Raw genomic sequence first — 17,084 nt, forward strand, 5'->3', positions numbered from 1 at the left:
GCTCGGGTAGACACCAAAGCCCAGAAAATGCAAACAGTCTGTGCTGGGAGACTGCTCTTGCAGGGTCTGTGACAAAGCTAAATAGTTAAACTGCTTTCAGACCCTAAAGCGCAGAAGAAAGAACGTGTCTAAACTTTTCCCCGAGACTGGCTTTTCAGACTCAGTAGAGCCTGGAGTCTTACCAGCTCACCTCGAGATGAAGTCAATTGGAGTTGGGAGACACAAAGCATAAGAGGGGTGCTCCCCAGAGGCCAGGGGTCCACCAACAGAGATCCAAAACTCCAGTGATCTGAAGAAAAGTCTCTTCATACTTCATGAATGAACTGCTCTGCAACTAACCAATGAACTTCAGCCAAGTACACATTTCTTTACCCTTAGCCCACTCCTTTGTCAATGAAACATAACTCCTTTGTTCTCAATCTGGTCCTCAAGCCTATATAATCTCGTTTCCTTTCTCATATGGGGAGGCAGACTTAAATTTATCTTTTATTTCCTTGCCAATCAATTTGCAATAAAGCTTCTGTCCCCTCAAACTCTGATGGCACAATCTGGTCTATGTGTGCCAAGTAGTGAGCCCATTCCTTGTAACACGTCCATAGATGGCATCTTCTGCTCATACTTGAATGATAGTCTCTCAAGTGGAAAATAGAAATCAATATCCTGGTTGATTTCTCACTCCTTGTCTGTGTGCCTATGAACCTTTGATGATGAGATCTTTTTTCTGTTTGTTTTTATGTCAATACACATCATACAGAAGAGCCTCAGGGGTGAATAAATCCATTTGACCACACAAATCCACTTTCCCCAAACTCCAGCAAAAAGGACATTTTATAAGAACACCCTATCATTGCACAGAGCTGTGTAAAGTCCTTTAACTTAGCTGACTCCACTTTCATAACTCAATGATTCTAAAATTCATGATGGCTGCCACACATCTGCTTTCAAGACAGGAAGATGGAGAAAAGAGTCAATACCCCCAGTCATACTTTTTATCAGCAAAGTAAAAACTTTCCCAGAAACTCTCTAGGTAGACCTCGTGTCAGCCTAATTGGCTAGAACTCGATCCTCTGGCCCTGCCCACCACAAGGAGGTTGAGAACTTAAGTGTTCAGTTTCTCCAGCCTCTATTCATGAGGAGGAGGATCTAGATGAGTGTGGGAGGAATCACCCTGAAAGTGGCCACAAAAAGTTAAAACAAATTTGAAAAATAAAAACACCAAAGGAGAAACTAGCTCTGGCCTCTACTAAAATGTACCACGAAATCGTGGGAATAAAATGCGAGTGGTACACACAAGGTTTGAGAGATTAATAGAAAAGAATTCACCCAGAAACAGATGTTAGTATATATTAAACTCAATATGAAATTTTTAATTAAAAAATTCACTAACCCCTGGGTTTAATCTACATGTTGTCTTTCTGACCACGTTCTCTCTTTCCCTATTTTTGTTTGCAGCAAATGCAAGTTCTTTTTTTTTTTAAGATTTATTTATTTATACAAGAACTGGGGTATAATCAGAGGCGTGGGAGGGTGAGAGAATTCACCAGAGCCAGCGGGGAGCAGAACAGGCAGACAGATGGAAGACACTGCTGAGGGGAGCAGTGAGTGAGCCAGGAGAGGTCTGCTGTGCCATGTGGCTAACTCCCTGGCCGGCTGGGGATTGAACCCGCACTGCAGAGGCTGCGGACAGCTTCACAGCATGACACTCAACCCACTGTGCCACCGGGGAGATCCAAAAGCAAGTTCTTGTGTACAAAAAATGAATACCCGTGCTGCTTAGGAGCTTCTGAAACAGTTAGCCTCAGCTCCTGCTGGAGGGAAAATCTGTCCAGCAGAGAACTCACTGTCTACCCCATCGATTGGCCAAATCGCCCCCGCCCTACAAAGCTGGCAAAGTGTGAGCAGAGGTTCCTATTGGGACATCCAGATGAGGTTCAAGCTGCTTTTTGAAAATCTTCGGGCTACAACTTCTGTCTCCTCTGGAACAAGATTGAATTTTCAAGAAAACTGCAGTAAAAACTAGAAACTGTGAGGATATCAGAGAGCAAGAAATCCCCCTTGGGAAGAAAAAAAATGTCATGGCAGGCAGTGGGCAGAAGAGCTACACAGAGTCTAAGAAGAGGGCTTTTTGTGGGATACCTTTCTAGAGCAGTGAGGTCTTGCCTCTTTCCTTACATCAGAGGAATGAGTCAACTGGAGAAAGTCTCTGCTCTGTAGTAACACACTTACTCTTTATTAATAGATCTGTGGTTATTCCGTGCGGGTTAGCATGTGTTCAGCTTGTGGGAAAATAGTGAGCAGAAAGTTCTAGGGGAAGCGAAAACAACCTTTGTTATGCCACTTTTTCAAACTCTGGTAGAAATGTTCCTGAAAATTCATCAGTCCCTTTGTATGGATAATGGTGGTGATGGTGATACAAATATTAGCAGCTAACATTAATGAACATTTTTATTGCCAGGGGTCTTTTGTGATCTCTTCTCTAGAGAACAGAAAGTTGAGTTGATCCCCAAAAGAATCCTCTAATAATGAGATAATGATGAGATCATCCACACCAGCGGTGTGGATTATGCAACCGAATCCTTACATCTACCCTTTGGAATTTTGCTGTTGCCCTCCCTATTTTTTTTTTTTTCCAGCAAGTAACTTGCCTATGTTAAGTTAATCATCCAAGGTGCCAGACTAGTAAGTGATGAGCCTGGGGGTTCAACCTTGGTAGAGAGACCTAGAGCTCATTCTCCTAACTCTTATCTTGCCCCCGACCCACAATGATGGAGCCCAGCCCTACACAGAGCAGTTGCTGGTGCTGAGACCGGACCAAGACCAACAGCAACTCACCAAGTTCTCCCTGGAATGAGACAGCATGTGGCTAAATATCCTAATTTCCTGCCATTCTTCTATCACATTCACTAGAAAGAATACTCTGCTGTATAAAAATTATGACCACGGTTACATACAGGATACACCCAGAATTAGTGTTTCAAGTACTCAGACAAGAACAGGAAAGAACAAATGTTTTCTAAGTCATATACAACAGGGGAAGCAAATTTCCCTTACTCAAATCCCATCAAGGACAAATAGAGGATAATTTAAAGAGACCTGAGGGGCAGCATCTCCCTGGAGTTTTCCACCCGAGGGGCTGCTTCTCACCCGAGCTAATCACTGTTCTGTGACTGTCATGAAATGGTGTTACTTAGTTTCAGGCCTTATATAATATGTGTTGCCACTAACACTTGCTGTCTTCTCAAGTCAACATTAAGTGCTGCATAAAAGAATGTCTGAAATCAATTACATCCTCCGGGTTGGTGAAAACAATGATGCAACTAATTTTCTCTGTAAGGTATCCTGAGGACAGACCCAGGAGGAAGCTGATGGAAGGCGCTGGATTCCAAGGCATGCCAGGAACACCACCTTCTTTTAACCAAGGTAGTTGCACGCCTGATTCCCCCTTATTCTACTCCCAAAAGGGGAGTGCCAAACCAGTACCCCAGGGCTGTGGGAACATGGTTTCTTAGTGTGGCTGCACATCAGGATTGGCCCAGGAGCCTTTAAAAAAATCTCCATGTCCAGGTCACACTCCAGGTCAAGTACATCAGAATCATGTGACCTGAGACCCAGCAATGTCAAAGAGCAGCGCAATTGTGACTCACCAACTGGGGCTTCTGCATCAGTTGACAAAGCAATGCTGCTTTCTGAACCCGGGACAGGCCGGCTCGGCAAGGTCTAGCGCGAAGAGCTACGGAATCACGAGCAACACTCCTTCCATGGCAGAGCATACACTCTGTGTAAGGGCAGGAACGGACACAGGCAGGTTTTCTGATCCCATGCAGACCGGGTAAAGGAGGAGTCAGAGTCCTCAGTGGTTTTGCAGGTTTTTATTGGGGTTCAGTGAGTACATGGCAGGCTGGGGGGCTGGGAGGCTGGCAGGCCTCCCAGCCCCCAGCAAGTCTTCACTCTATCTGGGCTCTCTGGCCTTCTCTGCTTCTGCTTTGGGCTTCTTCTCTTTCGGCTTCTCCTAGCATCCCCGTGACGCCACCCTTAAAAGCACAGTTTTAGCCCAGGTGTGCCCACCTCAGGTGCCAGCCATCAGGCATGCATTCAGGATCACAGGGTTCCCTCATCTATCCTGATGGCGGGAGGGCAGAAAAGCCTGATTTTTTACCTTATCCTACACTCTGCAAGTTGGTTTACTTCAGATGTCCCTCAAGGAAACTTACTGATGCCTTAAATTGGGGTATTTTCTAGGGGTGGAGGTGGAATTCTAACATGGGCTAGAATTACGAAGGCACAAATGTTTTTGCATAATGGGGTGCTCTGGGCACCATCCAGGAAAAAAAAATGGCTAAATATCACTGGGAATGAAAGAAAAGTTGGCACTCAGGGTCCAAATCCACTGCATGTGGGAATGAAAGAAAAGCAACTTCTGATGTGGAGTTGAGTGTGAGAGTTTAATTACTAAGAACAAGACAAGAAAAGAGTCATCCTTTCAGCCGTTTCCTAGGAGGCAAGTTCATTTATTTGTCAGCTTTGTGAGCGGCCAGAATGCTGTGTAACCAACTACCAAGAGGCATTGGACAAACACTCATACGCACCCTAAATCAAAGTTTGCAAAACTGGAACTATACTTGCCAGGAAACAAAATGAATCGTATTGAAGTTTGAAAAATAAAATGCCAGAGGGCATGCTGATATTTGAGAAAGAAAAATAAATACTTGCTATTGTTTGATTTTTATTGCCAGGGGTCTTTTGTGATGCCTTCTCTAGAGAACAGAAAATTGAGGTGATCCCCAAAAGAATCCTCTAATGATGAGATAAATTTCCACACTTGTGGAACTTTGTATACACAAAAAATCTCCAAGTTCAAGACTTAGCATAAGCCCTGGGTTAGAATCCCAACTCACCTAGGTACTAGTAGGCAACCTTGGATAATGACAACTGCTGAAAATCCGTTTCCTCATCTTCACAACGGGTAATGATGATGTTGATAATTAGATACCCACAACACAGGTTGTTTATGAAGTGCTGAGCTTCCTGCCTGGCACAGGGAAGCACTCAACAGATGGTAGCCATTCCTTTAGCAGTCCATATTCTACCTATAAATTAAGAGGCACAGACCAATGCCCCTACCTGCCATTATCTGAGCTATAAGGATCACACAGAAATAGTTTAAATGTGTGGCACTAATGAATGACGCGCCATCTCATTTAGAGACGCGCTATTCTGAAGCTTAACTCTGCTTATCCCTCAGCTGACATCACTTTTCTTCTGAGTGCTCCTGTCGGATCATTACCCTCGTGCCCTAACTCCTGTGAAGAACGAGGCATCGACTAAGTAAACAGAGTCTCAACTATTTTATTTTCCAGACTCCTTTGGAGATGTAACATGTCCCATCAGCATATCAGCTCACGCTGGCTTTCACCTCTCTCTACTGCTACCATTTCCACAGTGCAAACTGCCTGGAACCTGGCATGTCCCATCTTCAATGCCACCAGCTGCTAGCCTCTGGGTTGTTTCAGCACTATTTTCAGTCTATCTTTCTGTGCCATGCATCTCCACCAATTCATGACTTTTCTAATAGTTTTCATATTCCCAAATACAGGGGCCTCTATTACTGTTCATTTTAGTTGCTCATGTATAGGCTGGTAGATACAGACTGAGGACTTCATGAACACCAAAAGGCTCAAGGTTTTAAAATAGTCTCTTTTTCATTCTCTCTGTTCTCTGTTGTGAAATTCTGATTTTATGTATTTTTGACTTCCACAGTATACCTACCATATCTCAACCTCTGTAGGGTAAGATAAAAAGTGTCAGGGTTTTCTGCTCTCCTGCCATTAGGATGGATGACAGAACCCTGTGGTCCCGAATGCATGCCTGATGGCGGGCACCTGGAGTAGGGTGTGGGCATAGGTAGATGGGACTGGGCTGAGACTGGGCTTTTAAGGGCGGCGTCACGGGGACGCCAGCAGAAGCTGAGAGAAGAAGAACGAAGAAGAAGAAGAACCACAAGAAAAGCAGAGAGAATGCTCGAGAGCCCAGATAAAGTGAAGATTTGCTGGGGGCCCCCAGTTCCCCTACCTGCCGTGGACCTAATAAATCCCAGTAAAAGCCTGCAAAAGCCACCGAGGACTCTCCAGGACTCCTCCTTTACCCCGGTCTGCTGGAATTATAAAAAACCTGCTCCGTGTCATTCCTGCCCTCTACAACCTCTCTTTGTATTTTATATACACCTTTCTGTCCGTTCTCTGTTCTGGGTAATCTTATTTTTTTTAACGATTCACTTCAATTCATTCATGCATACAGGATATGGGGTATCGGCCAGAGATGTGGGGAGGTGAGAGGATTCACCAGAGACAGAGTGGGGAGCAGAACAGGCGGATCTACTGAAATACACTGCTGAGGGGAGCAGCAGGTTAGACAGGAGAGGTCTGCTGTGCCATGTGGGTAGCTCCCTGGCCAAGGATTGAACTCATGCTGCAGTGGTAACCCCTGAGCCACCTGAGAGGCCCTTACTGGGTAATTTCTTTAGAACTGTCTCCTGGTTTGCTCATTCTCTCTTTTGCTGTATTTAATTTAATATAGCCCATCCACTGATAAAGATTTTTGAAAAAATGTTTATTTCATCTCTGAAAATTTTTATTAAAATTTTAATTTTAATAAAATTTAAAAATTTCTTTTTTAATTTTATTGTTTGGACAGATAGTGAAGCCACATGATCCAAAAATAAAACACTAACAGACAAATAAGGAAATGTCATTCCTACTCTCCCTTTCCCCTTATAATCACTTATTTCTGCATAGAAACACTGACATGAATGTTTGCCCTGGATATGTTTCTGGAACCTGGCATTTCCCATCTTCATTTAACTGATCTCTTTCAGTGCCAGAGCCAGTTTAATATCTGGAATTTCTGAAAAACCTTTTCTTTCTCAAGATTGTCTAGGCTTTCTACAATCATTTATTTCCCCAAGTGATTTTTCAATTATCTGCTCACGGACTTTTCTGTAGTGAAACAATCTGTCAGGACTTATAAGGAAAAAGAAAGGTCACAATCAGAGATGGGGATCCTGAGCACCTAAATCGAGGCATCTTTCTCCAGAAAGAACAACCCTCCAAAGTCTCATGCCAACACAAACAGGAAAGAAAAAGAACTGAAAATAAAGAAAAGAACTTTAGGTATGCTGTTGCTAGGAGAGGCCCAACATTATGCTACTTACCCTAAAGAATTCAACCAGATGTAAATGCCACGTGGAGCAAATTGAGAGTCTCACGGCCTCACACTGATTTCAAGCTCATAAACACAGTGCAGCTTTGCAGGTTGTAAGTTCAGGAAATTCCAACCAACCCCCCCACCCCACCCCACCCCCACCCAGTGCGAGCTCTGGGGACATGACAAGCTGCTGGAAGAATGAAAAACAGTCCTCACGGAGCCCCTGACCCATCACTGACCGCTGAGAAACATGCAGTTTGGAGATACTGCCTTGCCAACAGCCCACTTCTTCTCTGCCATTGTTTGTAAGGCAGTCTCCTTGCATCACAGAGAGCCTCTAACAATCCTGTGCTGACACAAATGGAAAACTAAATGGAAAGAGATTGATGATTCTGATGGTATTTAAAATGTTCTGGGTCAGAGGAAGAAGGAATTCTTGCAATAACAAACACCAATGCGCTGCTGTTCTACCTAGATAATGCACACAAGAAAACTAGGAATACCAAAACTGATTTTTGAATCAGTTTTAATAAATTAAGTATTAACAAATAGAACCTAGGAGTGGACTTAATGATACAACTGAAAATTAGAAAATCTATTAATGTTTGCCAAAGGGAGGGGGTGAAAAGCCTATGATCCTACGGTGGATGCCAATAATTCATAAAATTTAATGTCCATTCCTGATAAATACTCTTTGTAAACTGGGATTATATTAATTTCCTTAATATGAAAAGACATTTTAAACCAAAAGCCATATCATGCTTCGTGATTAAACATATACAACTTCTATAATATAATATTTCAATGATGTGCTAGACATCATAACTAATCAAGACAACAAAATAAGCTTTTTAAGTATTATAATGCAGAAGACAAAAATTATCATTATTTTAGATAATAGGAAATCTAAGAAATTCAGAGAATATTAAAAATCAAAAGTTCAGGGCCTTCCTGGTGGCGCAAGGGGTTAAGTCTCAGCACTATGACGCTATCCACAGCCACTGCAGCACGAGTTCACTCCCTGGCCAAGTCGGTGACCCACATGGTGCAGCAGACCTCTCTGTTTTGACGGCTGCTCCCCTCAGCAGTGTATTTCAGTAGATCTGCCTGTTCTGCTCCCCACGCTGTCTCTGGTGAGTCTTCTCACCCCCTACAACTCTTGCCTAGAGCCCAGCTCTTGTATCCATAAATAAATAAATCTTTCAAAAAAATAAAAATCAAAATTAAAAGTTCATAAAGTTTTTATGATATAATATTAATATTTAAAACTCAAGTCATTAAAAATATAATCTGGGGCCTCCCTGGTGGCGCAGCAGGTTGAGTGCAGAGCTGTGAAGCTGTCCACAGCTTCTGCAGTGCCGGTTCAATTCCCGGCCGGCCAGGGAGATGCCCACCCACATGGCACGCAGACCTCTCCTGTCTTGCCCACTGCTTCTCTCAGCAGTGCTTTCGGTCTGTCTGCCTGTTCTGCTCCCCGCTCTGTCTCTGGTGAATCCTCTCACCCTTCCATGCCTCTGGCCTGTACCCCAGCTATTGTATAAATAAAATAAAAATCTTTAAAAAAAATGAAGTTTCTATATTTTAAAAATATATATAAAATCTGATAGTAATCTAGTTATAAAAGTATAAAGACATAAAGTTATGCAAATAAGTTTGAACTGTATTAAAAAACAGAACAAGAAATGTAAAATATGTGTCTATGTGAAAAGGCATACCCTACGAGAGGACAGAAATATTCAATATAGTGTAAAAATATACTTTTCCAGAAATCACCATATCTCTGGTCAAAATCCCAATATGATAGTCACAGGATGGAGCATTTGAAAAAGTACTCAAATTGTATGATTAAAAGGTGGCATTTGAAGTCAGTGGTTTTCGAGGAAAATAATCAAAAATTGTGCACTATATTGTGATGAATAATATGAAATAAAACTATATGTTGATATGAAATGTTTTATTTTTCTTAAAGATTTATTTATTTATACAAGCACTGGGTACAGTCAGAAGCACGGGAGGGTGAGAGAATTCACCAGAGCCAGAGCAGGGAGCACAGCAGGCAGAAGGACCTAGGTACACTGCTGAGGGGAGCAGCAGGCGGCAGGAGAGGTCTGCGCGCCATGTGGGACCCTCCTCCAGTGGCCGGGGAGCAGCTTGGGATCGAACCAGCGTTGCAGAGGCTGCAGGCAGCTTCGCAACCCAGCACTCAAGCACTGCGCCACCGGGGAGGCCCGATATGAAATGTTTTAAATAAAATGTAGGTTCTTGTTTCACTCATCACACAAAATAGTGTAAATATAACTTTTTTAAAAGATTTATTTATATATGCATACAAGAACTGGGGTACAGGCCAGAGGTGTGGGGGGTGAGAGGATTCACCCGAGCAGAGTGGGGAACAGAACAGGCAGATTGACTGAAATACACTGCTGAGGGGAGAAGCAGGCAAGTCAGGAGAGGTCTGCTGCACCGTGTGGGTAGCTCCCTGGCAGGCTGGGGATGGAACTCGTGCTACAGTGGCTGAGGTTAGCTTCATAGGCTGTATCTTTACTCCTTGCACCACCAGGGAGGCCCTAAAACATGTTTTTTAAGTGAAAACTAAAATTACGTAATAACTAGAAAAAATATTGGACAGATATTTTTTCTTTTTTTTTAATTTTTAAAAATTAAATCTGTCAGCCATTTACATGGACAAATATTTTTATATTTTTTGGGTGGAAAGTCTTTTTGAACATTGGTCATAAAAACCAGTGATGACAAATAAAAGATCCATAATCTGGAAAATGCACATCGTACAATAACCATTAATATGTATAATGACAAGAACAAAAGCCCTCTAAGGCCTGTAAGCCCTGTTGGAAAACATGTGCAGTACAAATGACAGGAAAATGCTTCCTAATTAAAGTGTGATGTACAGTTATTAAGAGGAAGCAAGCATTCTCCTCCCGTTAAAAAAAAAAAAAAAAGGTAAAATCTTCAACTGATAGGACTTTTTTCTTGTCTCTACTGACCTGCTCTCCCGTTCTCTGAAGGGGAGGGGAGGAGGTAGTCCCATGGCAGTTCCTGTCACTCTAGCCAGGATCTTCTCAATGCGCTACACACACACACACACACACACACACACACACACGGCAGTTTATTGAAACACACACACACACACACACACACACAGGGCAGTTTATTGAGGAATTACACTTGTGTACTTATAGTGGGTACCTTCCCAGAATGCTCCAGTTTCTAAGCTTTGCAGTCTTCCTGAATGCAAACAAAGCCGGGAGGGGTGGTCATGCAGGGGCACTCTGCCTGCCCCATGACTGGCATCTGCATAGAGAAGCACGGCTGCCCATTTCTGCTCATTTCCTGGCTCAGCTCACGGGGCAGCTCTCCTCCCTTTGTCTAAGGGCTCCGTCTTTATGGAACAAAGCCAGAGTGTGCTGAAGTCTAGTCTCCCTTGATTTCACCCTTAGGTTCTCTTAGTCTTTGATGGTATTAGGAAATCCCCTTATTCTCTCCCATTTTGTCAGGGTTGTCATGGGTGATTAGGGAGAGAAGTTCTAATTATGCATGAGTGCATCACGATCACTGCGGACCATAAATGGTTGTGTCACAACCTGTCCACTTGTGACGGCATTCTCCAGCAGGCCCGTGATCAAAGAATGTGGCCCCTGTGTCGGGGAGCTCAGCACTGACTCCAATGTGGTGGCTGCTCCAAATACTATTGGAATTCCCCTCTAAAAACTGCCACCAGAGCACATTTTTCTGGTATTCTGAGTCCACAAGTGAAATCTTTCTTAGATTGTATTTGATTTTTGGAAATATTTAGGTCACTTGCCATATGCTAAAGTTGATAAAAGAAATGTCCAACTGGTTGCTTTAATGTTAATGCACACATAACATCTTCACCATGTACAGAGAGACAGAGAACACTGAGAGGTCATCAATATCCTTTTATAGCTCAAACACACATTCTGAAGGAAACACTCAGAGGGGATTTCTAACATTTTTTAAACACATAGTATCGTCGGAGTAAGTTTCTCCAAGTAATCTCTTAGAAGGAGAAATAATTTGGACAAGTATCTAGTACGTCTTGGGGTGAGGAGGAAGTCTCATTAGAGTCACAATTTGTCTAGAAGATGTTCTTTTCTTTGTAAATGTTATTTTGAAAGGCTTAATAAACAGATCTTCTTCTTTGTGTAATTACCTCCCATACCCTGCCCATCCAATGCACCATTAACTCCATTTTTACCTTGGTGATATCTCCCTTATCTTGAACCTTCTCCTCTAGCTGTGCTATTAAATTTTTTTAAGATTTATTTACGCATACAGGAACTGGGGTGTAGACCAGAGGTGTGGGGGCGGGGGTTGAGAGGACCCACCAGACAGAGTGGGGAGCAGAACAGGCAGATCTACTGAAATACACTGCTGAGGGGAGCAGCAGGCAAGACAGGCGAGGTCTGCTGTGCCATGTGGGTCAGCTCCCTGGCTGGCTGGGGATCGAACTAGTGCTATAGTGGCTGGCGATAGCCTGATAGCACTGTGTCTTTAACCTCTGCGCCACCAGGGAGGCCCATGCTATTAAAATTTAATGTCTCTCTTCTTGAAATTGCATGCCTTTGCTCACATATATACCTCCCGCACCCTCCCCACAATTACTGGAAGTTTCTTTCTAGTCTTCTCAACCTGAAAAAAACCCACTAATGCTTCAAGGTCCAGTTCAAACTCCACCTGGCTTCCAGTGGCCTCCTGCATCCTCTGTCATTCTTCTTGTTACTTGAACCACTATGTAAGGGTAGAAACTCCACCCCTGAGATACTCTGCAAGATATTTGTTGGGTGTTGTGAAATGATTTCTCACTCACAGGGGAAATTCATGTACCTCAAGTCCTCCTTTGGGTTTAGGAAATAGGACCCAGAGAGCGATGATCAACTGGAAGCCATTAATTAGAGCAGCATAGTATTAGGCAAGAAAAGAAAAAATTGTTGAGGAATAGAAAGGCCAAAGACACACGCTGATGAGCTTGAATGAAAATCACACCAAGCCTTCTGATAGTGAAAATGTTGGCCCAGTGTCCAGTGTCCTCTGGACTTTCCACCCCAGTGTTCTCATGCTCTTCATTTGTTGCTTCATTTTTGCTGGTACAAGAAAAAAATACATAAAGGTATGACTTCCAGAGAAAAATACCAGTAGATTTGTGAATCGTCTAATAATGTCTCTTCCTTGCAGAGGGACCTTAGGTTTTCTTACTGATGTGTGAGAATTATTTGTAGCAAGCCCATTGCTCTTTGTTAATTAGATTTATTACAGTCATTTATCCCCATATTTGCCTAATATACACCATCCCAATGATTTGAAATTGTCACCAAGGCTTTACACTTAGCAGGGAAGACCACTGTTAATGGACTTCTCCAAATGACAGATAGCCTCAAAGGATGGACCCACGGGGAGGCTCAAAGCAGCTCCAAGCCAACTGGTCCATGACATTCAGGAATCTAATATTTAAAAACTAAAAATAAAAGCAAACAAGCTAACAAGCTGTGATGAGTTAAAGCTGCTTCCTGAGAATAATTCAAAAAATCTATACACTTTGGTCTTAGAGTACGAGGCATAAACATTTAGTTTAAAGCATTTTCAAAAACGCAGTGTGGCTCAGATTACCTTAAACTTTCTCTTATTGTGTGTCAAATCCATCCCTTTATGTTATGGACAGTTGTTTGTTTTTGTTTTTTTTTTTTTAAGTGTTCCTTTCACACCATGAATTCACTACAAATCTTATAAAAACAGATGTTCAAAAAAACATGTAAATGACCAACTATCTTCAGCATAAGGTTCTCAAGGAGTCTCCTCAGAATTAAGTGGAAATTCATTGAGCTCTTAGAATTTGGGAGCTTCTCAGTTGAAACTCTAAGCTGAAACACTTGAAGTTTCACTGGCATCTTCTTCTTCAGAATCAAGTCTCAGACTCTTTGTTTCACTTCGAGCAGGGAAGACTCTGCTCAAAATAACTTCTTTTTCCTGTTGCTCAAGTTCAAACAATGTACTTTCCTTCCAGTTTACCAGAATGCAACATGGCGATTGACCAAGCAAGCAATTATGCAAAGCAGAAGTCATCAAGCAAACAGGGTCGGTCAGTTTGAAAACTGCACAGCACCCCATTGTGTACTCAGAACGGTTCACTTATCAGTTTCTTCCTAAGTGGCATGTGGGTTGGTTCTAAGCTCTTGCTATTATGAACGAGGCCACAATGAATAACCCTGTACCTGTGCCATTTTGACCATGTGCAGGGCAGTCCACGTGGTAGGTCTCAAAAGTGGGACTGCTGGGCTAAGGAACAAGGGCATCTGGACAAAGGCATTGTAAAACATTGCCAGATTCCTTTCTAAAGCGCGTTCCATTTTGTACCCCCACTAGCCAGGTTTGAGTGCTTGATTCTTTCCAACAGCCTCAGAAAAAAAGTTTTGTCCAATTTCTGGATTTCCCCAATTTGAGAAACGATACCTCACTAATTTGCATTTATCTTAAAAATAAGATTGTAGTTATATTTAAGAATCATTTATATTTCTTTTCCTGTGAACTATATTTTCATATTCTTTGACCCCACACTGGGCTCATTTTATTTGTTTTGACCAGGATTCTACAAAGACTGCAGGGAAAAATAATTGTGTGCAAGTACTCCCATATTCTAAAATGAAGATTTCCAAATAATCTGGTAACCTTTAGCCTAAACCCCGGGTTGTAAAGTAACTTAAATTGAAAAGGTCAAAGAAAGAAAAAAAAATTTGAGAAAGCTATGGGCATGCTGAGCTCTTTCTATCCACCCACACGGTGGGGTTAAGAGGGACTTCCTCAGTAAAAGCCTAAGGAGAGGGGCTTCAGAAGGACCCTTCTTTGGAGAATATGCTTTGTATTCCCTAAAGTTTTGGAAGATACATTGGCCTGGTGTCTGATTCCCAGGATTGGAAGCCCAAGGGTGAAGCAGTGGGATTGTCAGGCAAGCAGCAGGAAACAAGATACTCCATGAATGGGAGATCAAAGGGTTGAGTGTGAAGAAATCTAAAGTCTGTGACCAGAGTTATCCGTGCTGGCGGGGCCACCCCCAAGTGGCATGGCGAGGGTCTGCAAGCTTCTGTGGGCCCAGCAGATACCGTGAAAAGTAATTGTGATGGAAAAGCATTCTTGATGTGACTTATTCCCAAAATGGCAGACTTCCAGGGCAAGAGAACTACAAGAATGCCAGCAGTAAGAGGCTGGGGGATGTGCTTCCAGGGGCAGAAATCGGGAGAGCGACTCAAGAGTTCAGGACAACAGAATATAAAACATGGAGACATACGTAACACAGACTAAGCATGAATTACCTTGCCATTGAAAACTAAAATACTTTAGGGGCCTCCCTGGTGGCACAAGGGGTTAAGCACAGCACTGTGAAGCTATCCACAGCCACTGCAGCATGAGTTCGATCCCCGGCCCACCAAGGAGCTACCCACCCGGTGCAGCAGACCTCGCCTGCTGCTCCTCTCAGCAGTGTATTTCAGTCAATCTGCCTGTTCTGCTCCTCACTCTGTCTCTGTTGAATCCTCTCACCCCCTGCACCTCTGGCATATATCCCAGCTTTTATATGCACAAATAAATAAATCTTAAAAAAAAAAAAAACTAGAATACTCTAGAAAGGAACACACTAAAAAATTAAATGGTGATACATATCAAGTTCTGGAACAGAAGCACTTTTTATTAAACATCCCCAAGAAAAATACTAAGATTTATGGGGAGAGGGGATCTGACCAAATAATTCTTTAGTTTATGTATAAAATAAATATGCACATATGATTAAATATATAATAAAAGCTGAGTACACCCTGAGCATTAATAGAAAAAGAGTGATAACTAATTTTTACTTGGTATAAAAACCTATTTTAAAGTTACAGCAGGTGGTATTGGCACAGAAATAGATCAGCAGAGCAAGAGAAGTTTCAGAAATAGACTTTAGTATATGATTCAAGTCACAAGGGGAAAAGCAGAACATCATTGAATTTTAATAGGACATGGCTAAACAACTGAGCAACAACACAAAAAGATTGCTCCCCACCTTACTTCTAATAATAAAATAAATTTCAGATGAATTGGAAATTTAAATGTTTAAAAATTGCTAGGTTATATTTATTACCTTGAGACTGGCACCAAACACAAAATCTGTAAGGAAAAAGACAGGTAAATTTGACTATACAAACTTAAAGTTCTTATGTGGCTATGTATGACACAAAGTACAGGGAAATTATAAACTGGAAAACTTGTTTACAAACGATATGACAGCTAAAAGTGAAAATTACTATGATACAAAGAACTCTTTCAAATCATTAAAAACAGACCAAGTACTAAGGAAAAAAAGGCAATTCACCAAGACAGAATCACAGATGACCGATCAACCTACAAACTTGTCAGAGAAATGCAAACAGAACACTGAAACATCATTCTTCACATACCAGATTAATCAGGATGAACAATTTCAACAATGCCCGTGGTGTTGAGGCTTTCTGCGGGTGAGAATGTCAATTGGCATAAACGTTGTGTGAGAGTCCTCTAACAATGTGTAGTAAACATAAAGTGTATATATCATTTTCATTCCAACAATTTCACTTCTAGGAATTTAGCCCACGTGATAATTGCATACAATTATACAGACTTGCACGAGAACAGCAAACATCTGGAAACACTTTCAATGCACAATGCACAATAGGGTATTGGTTAAATTAATTATGGTGCAAACTTTTCAATGCAGTCATTATTATCATGAAAAGCATATCCAGGATCTGCTGATTAATAAAAGGAGCATGTAAAAAAACCTACAAACACAGATCCCATTTTGGGGTTCCCCTGAGTTGAGCCCCAAAATTATGAATATGGAAACACAGGGCCACACAAACACAGATCACCAACATGATTAACTCCTCCCTCTCCCTGAAACTATGAACATAACACTGTTTTGAAATGAATTTGCTTCATTGTATCACCTGCTCACAAACTAGATAGAATAAAGTCACACCCTCTAACCTCTTCCAAACCAGGCACTTCAATTTAACCAACTATGGGGCAGTAGACAAAAGGTCTTTTAAATACAATTTGATTGACACTATTTGCACTGGCTTTCTCTCAGACCAACAGTATGGGAAAATAGGCTTAGAAAATCAAAATGTGAGATAGCACTCAAAAGGGAACACTGAAAATTATCTACTTCCTTTAAAAACAATTTAAATATTGACTTTTTTCTAACCTACGGTGGAGTTTCAGGATAATCACTTATTCTCAGTGTACCTTAAGTACCCAGGTACAGTTTCAAGTACTGAGTTAGAGACAATGAACAATGAACTATTTGGTTGTTAGTGGCTCCTTCGAGAAGTGATGGGGGGTGCGGAGGAGGTAGTTTACAGTTAAAAGAAAGGTATAATAAGAAAGCTGTGCTATAATCCTAAAGGCACCTGGTCTCACACACACACACACACACACACACCTGTATCTGTACCTATTCTCCATTCTGAAATTGGGACTAATAACCTCTAACCTTCCTATCATACAGAACTTCTATAAGAATGGAAGGACAGGGCCTCCCTGGTGGCTCAAGGGGTTAAGACGCAACCTATGAAGCTATCCACAGCCACTGCAGCACGAGTTCGCTCCCTGGCCAGGGAGCTACCCACATGGTGCAGCAGACCTCTCCTGATTCGCCTGCTGTTCCCCTCAGCAGTGTATTTCAATCAATCTGCCTGTTCTGTTCCCCGTTCTGTCTCTGGTAGATCCTCCCATGCTCCAAGCCTCTGGCCTGTACCCCAGTTCTTGTATGCATAAATAAATAAATCTTTAAAAAAAAAAAGAATGGAAGGACAAAACACACGAAACAAAAA

The sequence above is a fragment of the Talpa europaea genome (genome assembly GCF_964194135.1).
Source record: "Talpa europaea genome assembly, chromosome: 7".
Taxonomy (NCBI): Eukaryota; Metazoa; Chordata; class Mammalia; order Eulipotyphla; family Talpidae; genus Talpa; species Talpa europaea.